The 18,944-nt window shown below is 43.5% G+C and overlaps 1 protein-coding gene across 1 annotated transcript in view; it reads right to left on the reverse strand.

Moving 5' to 3' along the window:
- The window catches only part of ENTREP2 (endosomal transmembrane epsin interactor 2), a 205,007-nt gene extending 198,286 nt beyond the window's left edge, over positions 1-6,721 (reverse strand). The window contains exon 1 of the mRNA XM_084816401.1: positions 6,670-6,721. The gene's annotated coding sequence lies outside the window, so the exon portion shown is untranslated. The remainder of the gene's footprint in view (positions 1-6,669) is intronic.
- Between the last annotated feature and the right edge of the window lie 12,223 nt (positions 6,722-18,944).

The raw sequence follows: 18,944 nt of genomic DNA on the forward strand, positions 1-18,944 counted from the left end.
TACCGGCACATCTCCAGTTCAAGAAAACAAATGGCAGGCAATAAAGAGTTCCAAGTGGTCTTGTTCCTTTGAGTGTGCTGGTCCATCTCCCATGGACTCTCTTTGGACTTGCAGGTGAACTGGGAGTGGGGGGAGGGGCTGCTCCTAGGTGCTTGGAGGTTGGCTACAAGTAACATGGCCAACTTCATCATGGCCTAATAAAGTGGCTGGCCCCACCCACTTGCCATCTTTCGAAGACCAGCAATGGCATTTCTAGGGTGGCAATGTGTCCTACTTTACAGCGGACAACACTCTTATTAGAAGGCAGCCTCCATTTGAAGAACCGTCCGGTTCAAGTCCAATTTAAAGATAAAGAAGAACCATAAGAAGCTGGGAGAGCTGGGGACTTGAAGTTGCCCATCAGCAGTGAACGCCTAGAGAGCAGGCTGAGCAGGGAGGCACACGGGTCACCTGGTCACTGTCTTCCCCACGATGGTAAGAAATATTGTTTTTCTATTTAATCATTCTTAGCCATTCTTCTAAAGTTACATCTCTACGTATCATGTAGCATATGCATTTTTACACAAATTGATGTCCTCCTTTTCCTCTTCTGTGTGTGTGTGTGGAAATGTGTAATCCCCCCCCCCCCGCTTGACATTTCTATTTAGATTGGCCTTTCACGCTATTGTTCCTCATTCCATCTTGGCTGTCTGACTGCTCTGTGTTGTTTTAAAATTTTGTAAATGGTTGTATTTTTATTATTACATTTATATCCTGTTTTTTTTTCCTCTTGCAAGGGACCCAAGATGGCTTACGTGGTCCTCCTCCTTCCCGTTTTATCCTCACAACAACCCTTTGAGGTGGGTTAGGCTGAGAGTCAGGGACTGGCCCAAAGTCACCCAGTAAGCTCCATGCATGAGTGGAGACTAGAATCCGCATCTGCGGAGTCCCAACGTTCTACCCCACACTTATATTGTATTTTTGGATGTATCGCCAGGGGCCGTATTAGCCCTTGAAAGACTAGTGGGTGGGGAATAGATTTATGAAATAAATAAAGAGGAATAAAACCTTTGGCCCCACTCTTGTGCCTGTTTGCTCATACTCCAGTCTCACCAAAATCAGTAGAGCTCAAGCATGTAACAACTGAATGCTTTATTGCAGTTTTAAGATTTTATTACAATCAGCTAAGACCCAGCAAGTACGAAAATGCTGACCTGGCTGATTAAAAAGACCCTGCCATGCTACTTCAATTGCATGGTGCTCCAAGTATATTGTTTTCTGCTAAAGCACATGGGGGAAGGTAATCGTATTGGAGCTCAATTGCTATGGAAAGAAAATAAGCTGTTCTAACTTCTCACAAATCATAAAAATGGCTTTCATACTAATAAAACATACCACATGTAGCATTAATAGTAAAAAGGGGGTTGCTGATATAATCGGCAGGTATCACATACACATAGGTTAAAGAAAAGTTTATGACACACCGGAAACTTATTGCTGGTGTGAATCCCAGTGCAATGTTTTAATATAAACAGCTCCAGAAAAACAGATGCAGGAGATTACATCATTATTCATCACAACAGAATGGTTTGAAAAAACAAAACACCTCACTCTTCTTCTACATCTACTGGAGAAACCAAGTTCAAATGGACTTCACAGCAGGGCACAGACCAGGGTTAGGGAACTGTTCTGGCCCTGGGGGCCGAACTGCTTCCTGGAACAATCCCAAGGGGATGGATGATGTTGCAGGCAGGGCCCTCCCTCCCAAAGGCCCACCTCTAAGAACATAAGAAGAAACCTGCTGGATCAGACCAAGGGTACATCTAGTCCAGCATTCTGTTCACACAGTGGCCAAGCAGCTCTCGACCAGGGACCCACAAGCAGGGCATGAGAGCAACAGCACCCTCTCACCCATGTTCCCCAGCAACTGGTGTACATAGGCTCACGCCTCTGGTACTGGAGGTAGCACATCAGGACTAATAGCCATGGGTAGCCTTTTCCTCCAGGAATTTGCCCAACCCCCTTTTTAAGCCATCCAAATTGGTGGCCATCACTACATCCTGTGGTAGCAAGTTCAATAGTTTAACTCTGCACTGTGTGAAGAAGCCCTTCCTTTGATCTGTCCTGAATCTCCCACCAGTCAGCTTCATGGGACGACCCCATTGGGTTCTAGAATTTTGAGTCCCGGTATTGGGGAAAAGACGGGATATAAATATAATAATAATTATTATTATTATTATTATTAATATTAGCACTACTCCTTTCTCCATGGAGAGAGAGACAAGGGGCAACCGCTCTGTGCTTTGCTTGTGGCAGAAGGTACCGCCCCTTTCTTTGCAGAGAGAGAGGCCCAGAGCAATGGCTCTGGGGGTTTCCCTGTTCAGAGTTAGAGAAAGGCTGCCTTTCTCTAGTGCTGAGCACTGGGCAGGGACTGGCAGAGAAGTTAGCATAGACCAGTGGAGGGTGGGGACTCTAATGTCAGTGGGTCATTGAATCCGCTCTATGTTTCAGTCAGAACCAGTCAGAACTCTAAAGGAGCTATCTAAGGTGCTACGATATCAGTGGGGTGGTAAATCCACTCTGAGTTTCAGTCAGAACTCTAATGGAGGTATCCAAGGCACTCCGCACCTTGGATAGCTCCCCTAGAGTTCTGACTGGTCCTGACTGAAACCCAAAGTGGATTCACCGCCCCACTGACATCAGAGCCCCCAGCCGCCACTGGCATAGACCATCGCTGGAGAGGAGGTGCCATTCCTCCATACAATATAACTCTTTACTACACATAATAAACTAGATTTCAAAGGGAATGCATGGGGAAAACCCTTTTCCTTAGCCTGCTAGTTCCTCTGTGTCAAATTTTAGTTAGTGAGAACGTCGGGGTGGGGGAGCTGTCCTTTTGTACTCTGTAAACTTTGGTTTTTATCTTGGTTACTACTCTGGTTGTGTTCTGTTTTAAACTTGTAGTTTTATATTATGTTTGACTATGTGATTGTATTTTATGGTTTCAAGCTTTGTCTTGTAAACCGCCCACAGAGCTTCAGGTGATGGGGGGGGGGTATAGAAATGTAATAAATAATAATAAATAAAATAAGATGAGGAAAATAAATTGCCACATACACCTGAAAGTGTGCTTTCTCCCATATGCTCCTGCCTGATTGCCAAGATCATATTCAGAGGCTCTTGTCTGGTGCCACCACCCACAATGGTGCAACAGGTGGCTAGGAAGGACAGAACCTTCTCTGCAGTGGCCCCCTTCTGTCTGTGAAAAGCCCTTCCCAGGAAGATCCACCAGGCACCTTCACTGTATACATTTAGCCACATTAATTTTAAGTAAGCATTTAATCTTTAATCTGTTGCTTTGATGATTAACTGCAGTGCAGGCTCTGTAACATGTTAATATTTCGATATTTACATGAGTGGCATTTATTGTTTGGTTATTTTATTGTGGCTCAGGGTTTGTATTGTTGTTAATTGCCCCAAGGGCATTTGCTGGTTGGGTGGCATATCAATCAAGTCAATTGATCAATCAAACAAACACATATAAAACAATTTTAACAACAGTAATTTTAACAATAACAATCACAGTAATATATGTGCAGGGAAGTTTTAATACTTTTTTTTTTTGTATGGAAGAGCATTCTAGGTACAGAGATCTCCTCTACTGTTTGTGAAAAAGGTTCTATAATAGTGCCAAAGAAACACGGGAGTGGATCTTCCATTTATCCTACATACCATCTGAGCCCATGGCATGTATGTGCATTATTCTGCCATTTAAAGCAAAAATCCACCCAGAATACTCTCTCTCTCAAAAGTTGCATTTAAATCCATATTTTGACATGTATAAACTGTTGAGCACTGTGTTGCGACATAATCAGACTGTGACATTTTGTATAGGGCAAGGGTATCAAATCTCTTCCAGCCCGAGGGCCACACGCATTTTTGGAGAAGCTCTCGGGGGCCGCATTCCAGCGGTAGGCAGGGCTGACGACAAAAGGTGAGGGGCCAAAAATAGCAGCATATTGTAGCTTAAAGCTCCTACGGCCAGTAACTAAGCCTTAGGAGTGGCATTTCAACCTTTCAGAAAGGGGGAAAGGCTGTGCAAAAACTGGAAAAGTACCAAATTATCGATGCTCTGGGGAAAGGGTTCTGGCCTTCAGGGGAAGGCTAGAGGGGTGAATTGAAACCCCAGGTGGGACAAATTTGGCCCACAGGTTTGAGGTTGAACACCTGATACAGGGATTGCAAAGGTCAAATTCTTCAAGCATCAACAGACCAAAGGAAGGACTTCTACACACAGTGCATAGTCAAACTATGGAACTGGCTACCACAGGATGCAATGATGGCCATCAATTTGGGTGGCTTTAAAAGGGGGTTGGACAAATTCCTGGAGGAAAAGGCTATCAATGGCTACTAGTCCTGATGGCTACGTGCTACCTCCAGTTCCAGAGGCAGTGAGCCTATGTACACCAGTTGCTGGGGAACATGGGTGGGAGGGTGCTGCTGCACTCATACCCCGCTTCTGGGTGTCCCGTCAACAGCTGGTTGGTCATTATTTGAACAGAATGCTGGACTAGATGGACCCTTGGTCTGATCCAGCAGGGCTCTTCCTCTGTTCTTAAGCATCCCTAATTTAAACCCACCGATAACTAATAAAGCCTAGTGTGTTTTATTGTTCTTGGTTTTTAGCTGGCATCATGTCTTAGGTTATAATAATATCTGGGCTGGATGTTTGTTTTTCTTGCTGGTGTTTATTGATTTTATTAATTGTTGCTGGTTTATTACTGGATGAAATTTGATTATGTCAGCCGCTTTGGGAGGGCTTCTGCCCTTAAAGGTTGGCCCAGAAATATTTTGGATAAATACAGATACAGTAAATAATTGATTGCCCCACCACCAGTTCCTGTTCCCTTTTCTTCCTGTCCTCTGTGTTGCTGATTAATGGACAAGCCCCACCACCTCTCCCTTGGACTGCTCTCGCCTTTGAGCAAATATCTATACAGCAGCCAGGCCTTGCTCGACAAGCTGAAACAAGATGAATTATTCAGCAGAGGCTACTGGCTGCTTTGGATTAAGTGAAAACTACTAAATGGTTCTTGAACTCCTCAGCAAACCAGGCTCCAGAGCGAATGTCATTAACCATTGTCTGGATCCATCAATGTTCAAGCCACAGTGCAAAAACTAACACAACAACGTAGCAGAATGGGGCAAGGGGAAAAAGAATTGCAATACAGAGAGTTCAGGAAGCACGAAAAACAGAATGCCTTACAATAAAGCACATGGCTTTTTCCAGTTGTCAGAAAATTGGTTTTCAAAATATTCCTCTTCCTATTTAGCTGATTAATGAATAGCATCCATTTCAATTAACATTGCAATCTCTGTACATAAACACCTTGGCAGAGATATTCCTCACAATACCATTTCATTAACGTCCGTGAATTTATACCAAATTAATTGTGTGAAAGACAAGAATTATCCCCCGCCCCCCCGCGGTATATCTTTTCATTGGCTGTTTAATGAACATACTTAATGGGAAGCATTTAGTTCCTAATTGGCATCTTGCATAACAAAGCTTGTGCTAGAAAGATGCCAGTAAACTGCTAACGATACTACCCCCACCCCAATGGGGAGGATGATTTCAATAGATCTTCTCCACTTTCCTTTAGAAAGAAAATGAAATAGCGCCCCCCCAGGGGGGACAGAAGATAAATATTTGGTAATATTCTGATGAAGTGATCATTTATGTATTTAATTAACTGATTATTTAATTTATATCCCAACTTTCTGCCCAAAAAATCCTGCTCAAGGCTGCTAGCAATAAAATACAGATTAAAAGAAAACCTTAATTAAAACATAACAATACAAACACAATTGAAACACAACTATAAAATAAATGAACAGCACCAACCCATTAAAAGTCCTGTCAGCAACAGACCAGCTTAAAGGCCAAAGGCTTACCTGAATAAAATCTTTGCCTGCCAATGCAAGGACAGGAATGAGGGGGCCAACCTAGCTGTCAGCAGGGAGTTCCAGAGCAGCCACCAAGAAGGTCCTCCCTCGCATCCCCATGAAACATGCCTCGGATGGCAGTGGTACAGAGAGAGAGGCCTCCCCTGAACACTTTAACACCTGGGCAGGCTCATAAGGGAGAAGGTGGTCTTTCAAGTAGCTTGGTTCCAAGCCGTATAGAGCTGTATAGGTCATAACCAGCACAACGGTGATTCAGAAGGACATAATTAAAGTCCTGCTGTAACAGACCAGAAGGTCCATTGAGTTCAGCATCCTGTTTCCCACAGTGGCCAACCAGATGCCTCCAGGAAGCCCACAAGCATGAAGGCAACAGCCTTGTCTCATTCTTGCTCATTGACAACTGGAATTCAGTGGTATAGCACCTCTGAAAATGGAGATTCCATAAAACCACTGTGGTGAAGAGCTGTTGATTGACCTGTTTGAGGTATCCTCCATGAATTTGCCCAATTCCCTCTTTAAATGCTAATATCATTTCATGACATAGTGTGAATTCCATAAATTAGGTGCAAAGATCAAGGTACCTTGCTTATGAATTACTTATTACGTTTTGATACCATCCAATAGCTGAAGCTCTCTGTCCTTGCTCTCATCTGTCCTACGTCTATTGCCCTCAGTTGCTGGCTTGACTCTGTACGATTGAAGCACAAGGGAGCTCTTACTTACCACAAGCGAGAGGGGTCTTTTCCATGACACAACGCCAATCAGTCCCGATAGCAGCACCTGAAACCAAGTCAGAATGGTTAACAGAAAGCCAGAAGCACTTTGACTGCTCAAAACCAGCAACAATCTTTGGTCAAAACTAGAAGGACATTTTCATGGTGGTTCCATCATCGACTAGTGACAATCCAATAAGGGCTAAACTGCACATTACTTCAGCCTTCCCCAACCCAGTGCCCTCCAGATGTCTTGGACTACTATCCCCATCACCCCTAGGTGGATGGGAATGATGGGATTGGAGTCCAACACATCTGGAGGGTGCTGGGTTGAGGAAAACTGCATTACTGATAACTCTTTGAAAAGCATGCTTAAATAAGGATGCATCTAAACAAGCACGTATGTGGCAATGTGTCCCCTCAAGACTATTCCCCCACCCACCCCACTCCTCTGGCAATACTTCAGATGGCCCCACCGAACTGATTCTTGGAATAAAGCATGTTGTTTTAAGTCAAATGCTGGGAATTGTTCTTACATTATTAAAAATAATAAGGGATAGCAGACCAGGAACGAAACAGCTATTGTAGGCATGACTCTTAACCATTTCAAAGGCAAAAGCCCAACCCTCCTGCATGACCCGTCAATGCTCGAAGATCTGCAGCCTCACATCTTTGGCGGTCAAGCATATGGATCCATGAAGCATGGGGTCTTTTCAGCTGCTGAACCCAGGCTTTGCAACACCCTCACACCTGGCCTTCTGGCATTCTATTAAAGACTCATTCATAGGATGGCCAAGTGTCCCACTTCACAAAGGACAGTCCTCTATTTTGGAGAGGTGGGAGAGGACAATCCTCTATTTGAAAGTGTCCTCTATTTGAAGGTCTGTCCAAACCAAGTCTGGTTTAAAGTCAAAGAACCGTAAGGAAGGAGAGCAGGTCAGGGGCCTTGAAAATGCCCATCACCACCTAGCACCTAGACAGCTGACTTAGCAGGGACACAAGCCTCCTAGTCAGTCTTCTCCACTACGGTGAGATGTCTTGTATTTCTATTTCTGGTGGTTCTACATGGACCCATGGCCCAGTTGGAGTTCACCAGGAAATGAGACTTCAGTGTGATGGTCCCCTTCCTGTGGAACTCCCTGCCTTTGGAGGTCAGGCAGGCACCAGTGTTGTGTTGCTCCAGTGCCACTTGAAGACATTGTTATTTTGGGAAGCCTTCCTGGAGTGACCAGCTGTGGTTTATTAAATTTGATCTTATCAGAACTTGTTTCCTTTTAGAATGTTTTAATTGTTTTAACATGGTGTTTTGCTATGTTATCTTTGCTGTTCATCGCTTCGAAATCTTCTGATGTGGAGCTATATAAATATTGTAAATAAATAAAGTTATTATTTCTAAATTTGCACATATACATATGCAAGTGTTATGTAAATTGGTGTCCTCTTTTTTGGCAATTGGTATGTGGCCACTCTGTTAATTTCAGAGAGCTTTGGGGACAGAGGCCTATTTTTTTATTTGCCGTCTTTTCTTCTACTAGGTTCCCTTCACTTGTTTTGTTCTCTCTATTTTTGGTTATATATTTCTTATGTTTGGTCCCCCCCCCCCAGATTGTTTTATCTTTATTTCTGAGTTGTTGTGAGCTGCTTTGGATGATATTTTTCCTAATTCCAAAGCCAATTCGTAAATATTTTAAAATTCACGAGTTTTCCTTTAGGCACCCAGAATCAGTTGTGCAGTACATTGGATGCTGGCTGTGCACACCTTTTGCTCTCTTTTCTTGTTTTCTTGCTCTCTCTCTTGTAAAATAATACAAATGCCATTGACAAGGGGACAACACATTATAGGGCAAAGGTGTTCCAGTTGGAATCCTGCTGGGATGGAGCACGGCATTTAGGGGTGGGAGAGCGAGCACTGTTCAAGTTGTTGAGGTTCCCTGTTTTCCATCTCGACGTTCATCTCACCTTGTTCTTGCTCCTGAATGCGGGTGTCTTCCTCCCCCCCCTGAACATGAGAATTGTGCATTTTTGAACATAAAAAATGATCACTTTTCCAAGCATGCACCTCAATACACAGTTTCACCCATAGGCTAAAGGATGAAAATGCTTTTTGGGGGTAGGGTGCACAATTTTTGATGTGCTCACTTGGGCACTGAAGAGGAATAGAAATCGATTTATTTTAATTTTTTTATTTACAATAGTTATATACTGCTCCACATCAAAAGATTTCTGAGTGGTGAACAACAAAGATAAAAGAATGAAACACCGTGTTAAAACAATTAAAACATTTTAAAAAGAAACAAATTCTGAATTTAATACATTTTCGCACATCCCTGATGACAACAGGGTGGTGGAAAAGACTCATCTAGATGGCCTTCCAATATATACCTACTACTCCTGATGGCTCTATGCTACCTCCAGTAGCAGAGGCGGTATGCCTATGTGCACCAGTTGCTGGGGAGCATGGGTGGGAAGGAGCTGTTGCACTTATGTCCTGCTTGTGGGTCTCCTGTGGGCAACTGGCTGGCCACTGTGTGAACAGAGTGCTGGACTAGATGGACCCTTGGTCTGATCCAGCATAACTCTTATGTTCTTATGCCCTTATTTGAACTGGATGGCAGACACACTTCATTTGTCTAGAATAGGGATGGCCAACCAGCAACTTCTAAGCTGGATCTGCCTCCCAACCCCAGGTATTTTATTGGGCACATGGATCTATCAAATGTTCATCCAGTTTTGCTCATGAGAAAAAGATAAGTGTTTTTCTACATTTTATAATCTATTCTAAACTATTCTAAACTTTAAATGTACTCCTGTCTTGCTTGGGGGTTTCTTGTGGGCAGCTGGTTGTCCACTGTGTGAACAGAATGCTGGACTAGATGGACCCTTGGTCTGATCCAGCAGGGATCTTCTTCTGTTCACACCCCTCTGCAATGTCAGACTGCACTACACTGAAGTGGTTCCCCTGAGAAAAAGACCTAAGTGTCATGACAGAATTTGTAGCAAGAGTCTAACTACAGCAAATTAGAGTAAAAAAAATGACTCCTGGATTGGCTTTTTTTTTTTTAATTAAGGCAGTTGCCTGCTAAAGCAAATGGGCCAGGTACTATTCATGACCTCATGCTCAAAGATGAATGCATGCCTAGGAGCATTTGACGTGGAAAAAACATGTCAAGATTTTAAAAAATACATTATATTTATATCAAAATGTTTACAAAGCACAGACTGATTAGAGAGTTTTCTGTCCTAAAAAGCATGGGGGTTCATGCTCTGCAGCAGTACACATCTCACCATGTCAGCAATGACCACATTGGAAAACATTTATGGCATTCAGCCAAAAGAACGCATGCTGGAAAACTCACACCTCCCTATTTTTCCAACATTAATAAATTTCCAACAGCTTCCCTAGTCACAGATGGGGACTATCACCTAAGCAAAGATTAGAACACAGGGGGAAAGGGGTGCAAGCACGATGCAATGGCTATTAAAATTCACCCACAAATTCCCAGACCGATACAAAATACATATATATTCAGATCACATGAGTGTCCATAGCTTGCACTCTGCAGTGCCTGCCGCATCTCACGCACTGGCTGTCCCGTATTCCTGAAATGTTACCGCATTAATGCAGATTGCTGGATGACAGCCAAGTCAGAGAAGAGCAGAGAATTTCTCTTTGCAGTTAATTAAATTTGTTCACATAGCTAGGAGAGCCTATTATTACCGTTACGATAACTGTCCCAGGGTTGATAATCCTGTAATGCAGCATTGCTCTCAGGAAGGTGAAATGACAGGGTTAGATAGTTCAAGGGAAGGCATAGCAGCTACATACTCTCAAATTAAATAAGTACTCTGGCTGAAAGTGTAAGGTCATAGTTAAAAAGAAACCTCAGCAAGATAACAGGGTTTTAGTGTTGCAAATAATGTTGGAGATTCTGTGTGTGTGTGTGTGTGTGTGTGTGTGTGTGTGCGTGCATGTGTATGTGCATCTCAACCTTCTAATTCCCTCACTGGGGAGATGTCAGGCAAATAACTCAGTCCTTAACTCCACAGACAATATTGACCTACCTTGCAGGGCTGTTGTAAAGAAAAAATATGTTCTCTCACTTCCATTGTGACCTTATCTGGTGTTTTAACCACCCTCCTATATATCTAGAGCACCCTGTTACCCTGCTGTGCAGAAGCTATTGCTCTGTGGCACACTTTTGCATGCAGAGAGTCTCAGGTTCTCGTTCAGGGATGGGCAATTTGTAGGCCAAACATCTGGAAGGCCTTGAGTTGCCCAACCCTGTTCTTGATTGTCATCCTTCACTGGGGTTGGCAGGCTGGTCAATTGCCCAGTGAAATATTATCCACTGACCACAGTCAAATACTTTATGAAACTATGATATTGCTGATGCATGAAGAATTGGTCTACTGCTTCCTTAACACAGCCACCTCCTTAAAGATCTGACTTTAAAAAACAAAAACAAACAGTTCCTATTATTTTGCTTTATTTCTGTTTCAATTTCTTTCTTTCTTTTTTAATTGAATCCTGGTGGTGTTCCAAGGTAAGTGCCAAAGAGAACAGCTGTTTTGAAATCATTCACATTTATCAAAATCATACCCAACCTTTTAATTAATTAATTAATTAATTTTTATTTACAATATTTATATACCACTCCACATCAAAAGATTTTGGAGCGGTGAACAACAAAGATGAAAGAATAAGGCACTATGTTAAAACAATTAAAACATTTTAAAAGAAACAAATCCTGAATTTAATAAATTGCGGCTGGTCACACAAGGAAGGCCTCTCAAAATAACAACGTCTTCAGGAGGCACTGAAACGTTGGCGCCTACCTGACCTCCGAAGGAAGGGAACAATATCAGTTCACTCAACTTTTTTGGTAATTAGCATAATCATCAAACCAGATGATGATTAAAGTATTGCTTTTCTTGTTCTAATAATGTTAATGGTTCAAGAAAACTTATATATATAAATATGTTATTTGACCAGTCAATTGACTGAATCCGTTTTTGACCAGTCAAATGTCCAACTCTCTCCTTCACAGATCTTTCCTGGAAAATAAATGTGAACTTTCAAGTGAGACGAAATATTTCCAACATAATATTCTTCTGCAGGGAGACACCATTGTCCACTGCAGAAATTACACTGGCATTTTAACCTTTGAACCACATCCAAGGAGTGAGCAATTCAAGACAAAGGATGAAATTTGTGAATTGATGGGCCTTAGCATCTCTGCTGACTGCAATTATGGCAAAGAAAACGGGGTCTCTTAGGACCAAGAGCCAAGATCCCATTAGCAGGCCCTCAAACAGCCTCATGGAAAGTCAACACTTAAATTCCACTTTCAGTCCCATAACAGGTCATACTCCTGAGGCCTCTGTTAACCCTGAGGCCATCCATCACTTACTACACATATTCAGGTTCCCAAGCGGTTTTGAAAAATAAAAGCTTCCTGGCTGGGAAGATACTAGAGCAGCATTGAGCAGACCTGAACATGCAAATAAGAGCTCCAATCCTAAGTAAGCTCATTCGGAAGCACACGGCACTGCAAGTAAAAGTTACATCTTCTGCATCTAGGGGCTACCAATTCATGCCTCTGGCGGAAAGTTACATGCTGCACATGGGTATGATGAATGCACCCTGGCCCTCGAAGGAAATCCTGGCAGAAACAGATGCAAACAGCATCATTCGCCCATGGATGATGCTGGGATGTGCAGACCCAGGCCCTTCCCCATGCAGGAGATGGAGGCACCAAGCATCCACACCACTGCAGCTGCTCTCCCTTCTCCTGGCTTGGGCGAGGCACATGGGCCCTTGGGTGGGCACCAATGGAGATTAAAATTGCCGCTTTTTGCTCCCAGTCTCATAATACCTGGGGTCATCCCATCAAGCTGAGTGGTGGGAGATTCAGGACAGATAAAAGGAAGGACTTCTTCATGTAGTGCACAGTTAAATGATGGCGTTTGCTACCACAAGGTGCAGTGATGGCCCTCAACTGGATGGCTTTAAAAGGGGATTAGAAATTATGGCTATGTCAACTTCCATATCAGAGGCAGTAGGCCTCTGTATACCAGTTGCTAGAGATCATAAGCGGGATGGTGCTCTTGCAGACTTGTCCTGCTTGTCGGCTTTCCATTGGTGCAACTGGTTGGCCACTGTGGAAACAGGCTGCTGGTCTAGACAGGCCTTTGGTCTGATCCAGCAGGACTCTGCTTATGTGCTTATGATCACTTGGGGTGTCCACAAGTGTTTTGTGCATGTTTACATGTGTGCGCTCAGAGTGCACACGAAGGACGAAGCCTCTTTCAGGGCAAACAGAGGGATGGCATCCCCAGGTGGGGGCATCTGGAGAAAGGCCTCTGAAGATTATCTCAGGATTGGGGGTTGGTTTGTGCAGACTAAGTGGTCTGTTAGATGCACGCTCTCCCGCTTCACCTACCCCACTTGTCATAATGATGGACATTCTGCTAGTTTTTAAACTAGTCTACCATGTTCCCCCTAAGAATTAGTTATTCTAAACCATGCTTTAGCAACTCTCTCCATTTAAAAAAAATGAAACACTAATTGACAATGAACTTTGAAGACCTGCCACCCTCCGCAGCTGCTCTGAGTAGCTGTTCAAGCACTGCAAATATGATATGGGGGAAGATGAGGTGACACAGTCTTTTGTCAAAACTGAAAACACTCGGTTTTCCTTCCAAAATCCATTCCACCTAATTCACTGCAAAACTAAAGCAGAGTTCTCATCTCCTCTTTCCTCGCCCTTTTGTGTTTTCTCTATCAGCAGCATTCTCCCCACACACAAGTATTTGTTTTTATAGAACATGAATTCTATTATGCGCACATCAAGTTTAATGAAAAACCTATCGGAGTATAATTATGCAAATTAATTTGCAAAACTGCATGAACTCAAAGCTTCTAGAATCACAATTCAAATTAGCAAGTGTGTACGTGTGTATCTCTCTCTCTCTCTCTCACACACACACACACACACTTAATTGGTGTGCATGTCTCTCCTCCTGAGTCCCACATGAATTCCATATAAAAACCTAATGGATTTCAGTGACACACATGACCTGATGGATTTCAATGGCAGTTCAGAATCTTCAATGCTACTTTCACTAATCAAGATAACTGCAATGTGACAGCAGCCACATGGATTTGTAGGAGAAAGAATTTAAGAATAATGAATCTAATTAAGCAGACATTCATGACAGGGTTCAGAAAGATATGGTTTTTCTGATGTTGAGAAGGACTGAGTAGTACACAGACAACACAGTTACTTTGTAAACAGATGTTCATAGGCTATATTTTAAAACATTTATTAACAACAAGCATACATATGGCAGTTAGAGAAAGAAATTGATTCACTTGGCCATGGAAGCTCACTGGGTGACTTTGGGCCGGTCACAGACTCTCAGCCTAACCCACCTCACAGGGTTGTTGTTGTGAGGATAAAATGGAGAGGAGGAGGATAATGTAAGCCGCCTTGGGTTCCTTGCAAGAGGAAAAAAGGCGGGGTATAAATGCAATAAATAAATAAATAAAACAAGACAAAGTATAGTACATACATTATGAACACAGCTTTCTGCTAGTGGGTTACCCCCGGCCAGAAGTGACCCCACCCAATATCTTCCCTTTCCTTTTATAGTTTTACACTTGAACGTGATATGATTGACTACTGTACTCTTTTAATCCCATCTCTTCATATTTCTCCATATTTGATGACGTTTTGCTTTTACTTCTACAGTTCTATAGAAATTTCCCAACTTGTTCTCTGTGGTTTTCACCCTTCTGGGGCATAACCCTTATTACGCAAGAAGTTTCTCCTGATGTTCTCTTTTCCACAGGTTAAGCTTCCTGCCAGTAATAGATGAAAAGCAAACTTTGGTCCAGACAGCCTTTTAAGCCAGGCCTCTTTGAGATGCCTGATATCACCATTGCCTTAAAATTGCCTACAGATTGTTTGGTTTAGACTGGAATAAACCCAATTAAAAAAATGTAACTGGCTGATCAAGGAACAAGAACATTGCAGTAAACCTGTGGTAAGAGAGAGCCATTTATGTATTTAATTTATTATTACATTTATATCCCACCTTTTTTCCTTTTGCAAGGAACCCAAGGTGGCTTACATGATCCTCCTCCTCTCAATTTTATCCTCACAACAACCCTGTTAGGCCGAGAGTCAGTGACTGGCCCAAAGTCACCCAGTGAGCTTCATGGCCAAGTGGGGACTAGAACCTGGATCTCCCAAGTCCCAATCCAACACTCTGAGTGCTACACCACACCGGCCCTTTGTGCTGGGGCTGAGCATTGGCACCTGTCAGAGGGGTGCCCAGAGCTGGAAACCAGGAGTCATGCCAGGGAATCAGAGCCTGGAGGCAAATTGAAACATACAGAAACAGCACCTGTAAGACCTTTGGAATGAAGAAGTGGTGCCTGAGTCTTGCATTTCCCCTCAATTCCTTTTCCTTTTGTGTTGTATCTTTTAGATTGTATGCCTGAGGGCCGGCACTGTCTTATCATTAATCTTCAAAAGCTGCTTTGGGCACCCATTCTGGCTGAAGAGCAGGGTAAAAATGCAAGTAATAAATATGCACACCAGAGCCAGGAAGACCATTCTTGCTCAGGGAAAGTCTCAGATCAAACAGGAAGTCCTTTATAGCCCTTCTTGTCAAGGCCAGCCGGGGCAAGTCCAGAACCCAAGAATATTTCACCGCCCAAGAAAATGTTTCAGCCCTTGGCTCTGGTGGCTCAGGGCACAAAGCAGCTACACAAAGAACTAAAGGCCCCCAGTTCTAGTCCCCCTCTTGCCTTGAGCCGGGTGAAAACATGCTGCAAATCCGTGTTTACAGCCCTGCCAGGGAACTTTATTAAGCCTTGTTTAATACATCTCTTATTGTATGTATAACCAACACTCTTATTGTATGTATGACCAATGCTGTTTGGTTTTAATTTTTGTGAATCGCCCAGAGAGCTTCGGCTATTGGGCGGTATAGAAATGGAATGAATGAATGAATAAATGAATGAATAAATAAATAAATAAATCTCTTGTCAGCCCCCACGTGGAGCCTGGAAACAGTAGTCAAGATTCAACACCCAATACAGAATCCCTTGTATGCCAAGAAAATTTTGTCTGAAGTAAAGTCTGATGTGAATGTAGAGTTTCCTTCTCAACCAAGGGGTGCTTCCAAATTGGGGTTTCTAGCTCAAGACACGGTACGGCTTGGAAAAAAGGAGGGTAAGGGGAGACATAATAGTGGTGTACAAAATTATGCATGGTGTGGAGAATGTGCATAGGGAGACATTTTCTCCCACTCTCAAAATACTAGGAACTGGGGTAATCCCATGAAGCTGATTGGTGGGAGATTCGGGACAGATAAAAGGAAGGACTTCTTCACACAGTGAATAGTTAAACGATGGAATTGGCTACCACAGGATGTAGTGATGGCCACCAATTTGGATGGCTTTCAAAGGTGGTTGGACAATTCATGGAGGAAAAGGCTATCAGTGGCTACTAGTCTTGACAGCTATATGGTACCTCAAGTTTAAGAGGCAGTAAGCCTATGCACACCAGTTGCTGGGGAACATGGGCAGGAGGGTGCTGTTGCACTCATGTCCTGCATGTTAGCCACTGCGTGAACAGAATGCTGGACTAGATGGGCCCTTGGTCTGATCCAGCAGGGCTCTGCTTATGCTCTTAGCTATTCCATCATTTCTTCCTTTTTTGTGGAAAGAAAAAAGACAGGACAAGCAGTGGGAAAACACAGGAGGTAACTTACAAGTTGAAGATAATAGCGTCTGGGCCTCCTGTGAAAGAGAACCCACACATTTCCAGTAAATCTAGCAACAAGTCTTTGTGGGGTTTCACCGAGCACTAGCGTCAAGCTCATTTCTGATCTGTTACTTCATTGGGAAGATTTGCGGCCCATTTTGTGTTTTACTGCTGGGGAACTGCTTTGGTGCCTTTGCTAACAACAGCAAGGCAATTACTAGACTGCAAAAAAAAAAGGAATAAAGAGTGTGATTGGTTGTCGCTGTTTCATAAATTATACAGGCTGACGTTTGTTTACGTGCCCATTCTCTGAGTATTTGAACTGGAAACATGTTAGGGAAATTTAAATGCAAGTTATTCCAGAGTTTTCTAGGTGCAGAGGGTCCTCCTTCCATTTATTATCCATGCAAGGCTTGCTCTTTTTCCTCTGGCTGCAACCTGAAATCATGGAGCTGTAGAAACTGGGACTTTTTAATGTGGCTTCCGCCCTAAACGGCAATCTATTTTCACTTCTCTGCCATTCTGCAGCTTGAAAAATATCATCTCTATTGTCTGCCCCAGAACAAATGGCTTCTCTGGATTAGCCCAAGGTCCAGAAAGTGGAAGGGTCAACAGCTCAATGGTGGAGCACATTGCTTGTGCGATGGAAGTCCCAGACGTAATCCATGATAGTCCCATTTAAAAGGCTCTTGGATCCAAGGCAGACGTCTGAAGGAGATTCATGATCAGATTTCCCACCGGGGGAGGGGAGCCATAGCTCAGTGGTAGACTACATGTTTTGCACAAACAGGGCCCAGATCCAATCCCTGGCATTGCCAGTTAAAAAGAGATGAGAAATACCCTTTGAGCCAGAGACACCGGAGAGCCACTGCCAGACAAAGGAGATAATATTGGCCTATGTAGACAAATGGTCTTTGGTATAAATCAGCTTATGTCCATCTAAACTAACACAGCCAAGCTGATGCCTCTGAGAAACCTACAGGAATGGCATGAATGAAACGGCCATTGCCTGTTGTTTGGCACCAACGTATGGTATTCAGAGTACAAATAGGACCTGCAACAAAATGTTGCAGTGTGGAGTGCTCCTGTTCAGACTTCCAGCAAGCCAGCCCTGCCCTACTCCATTCCATTCCCTGACTCCATCAGTTTTCCATTTTTTCCTCTCTGCAGTCAGTCATCATTTGTGATGGTCTAGGATACTGACCCCTAATCCTCAGAGGATGGAGCTCCTGAGTTAAGAGATGCTTTGTGCTCATGTCCTGCTTCTGGGTTCCTGGTCGACAGCTGGTTGGCCACTGTGTGAACAGAATGCTGGACTGGATGGACTCTTGGTCTGATCCATCATGACTCTTCTTACGTTCTTATGAGATCCAGGAGAGGGCTCAGTCACAGAAGGATGTCATGAGGTTCTCATCTCCTTAAGACCTAGTTCTCCAGGAAGGCCCCAGGGACCAGCTTCCTTGTGTCCAGAGGAGATGGCACTGCAGTCCTTCAGTTCTGAGGACTCCAGCCATGAAGACACCACCACATCGAAACCACTTCATATCGTCAAAGCCTGGGGCTACTGAAACAGACTAGGCTCCTTTAAGGGAGAAGGTCTCAGTCAATAGGGTAGGGGGTTTAACCAACCTAAAGGAAGCCAACGCCATACTTAAGGCTCAGTCACAATCTGCTGTTTGTTGGAGCAACGTGCAGGCAATCTTGACTGGCTTCCAGCCCCAGCATCACTCAGAGCTCTCCGTGGTACAGTTCGATTTCCAGGGTCACATGGAAACCTGACTCCTGCTAGGTCAGAATCCACTGAACCTGACGTGCCCCAAGTCCTTGGTATTAATGGGAACTCAAGGTGCCTAGTGGTGCTATGCCCTTACTGTGACAGAGTTCACTGGCTGAAAGAGAACAACATTCCATCTGGCCAAAATTTAGAGCCATCTGGCCCACTGGAGGTGCTCAGTCCTCACTGGGCTGTCCCCCCACCCCAAATTGTGTGTTTTTTCCTGATAAGAAGTTTTTTGTTTTTGTTTTTTTTAAAAAAAACTGCACTAGGGTTCCCCAAGCCTACCATTTTGCATGGATGGTGCTATTCTGGCTACGTAAGAATCCATACCTAGAGAATGAATTCACTGTTAGTATGTAGAATACTGCTTTTATGCATGTACCCTAATTGCCCATCTTGCATCCTCCACTCCTGTCTAAGTACCATAGCACATCATCTAGCAGAGTTGTCTTTCACCTTTCTGTATTTAGGATCTCCCTTTAACAGAAGAACTTAAGAACATAAGAAGAGCCGCTCTGGATCAGACCAAAGGTCCATCAAATCCAGCGTTCTGTTCACACAGCAGCCAACCAGCTGTCGACAGGAATCCCACAAGCAAGACATGAGTGCAACAGCACCCTCCCACCTATGTTCCCCAGCAACTGGTGTACATAGGCTCATTGCCTCTGATATTGGAGACAGCATATAGCCATCAGGACTAGCCACTGATATCCTCCATGGATTTGTCCA

This window comes from Heloderma suspectum, chromosome 11 (assembly GCF_057233095.1).
Source record: "Heloderma suspectum isolate Gila_16-S chromosome 11, 16-S_ref, whole genome shotgun sequence".
Taxonomy (NCBI): domain Eukaryota; kingdom Metazoa; phylum Chordata; class Lepidosauria; order Squamata; family Helodermatidae; genus Heloderma; species Heloderma suspectum.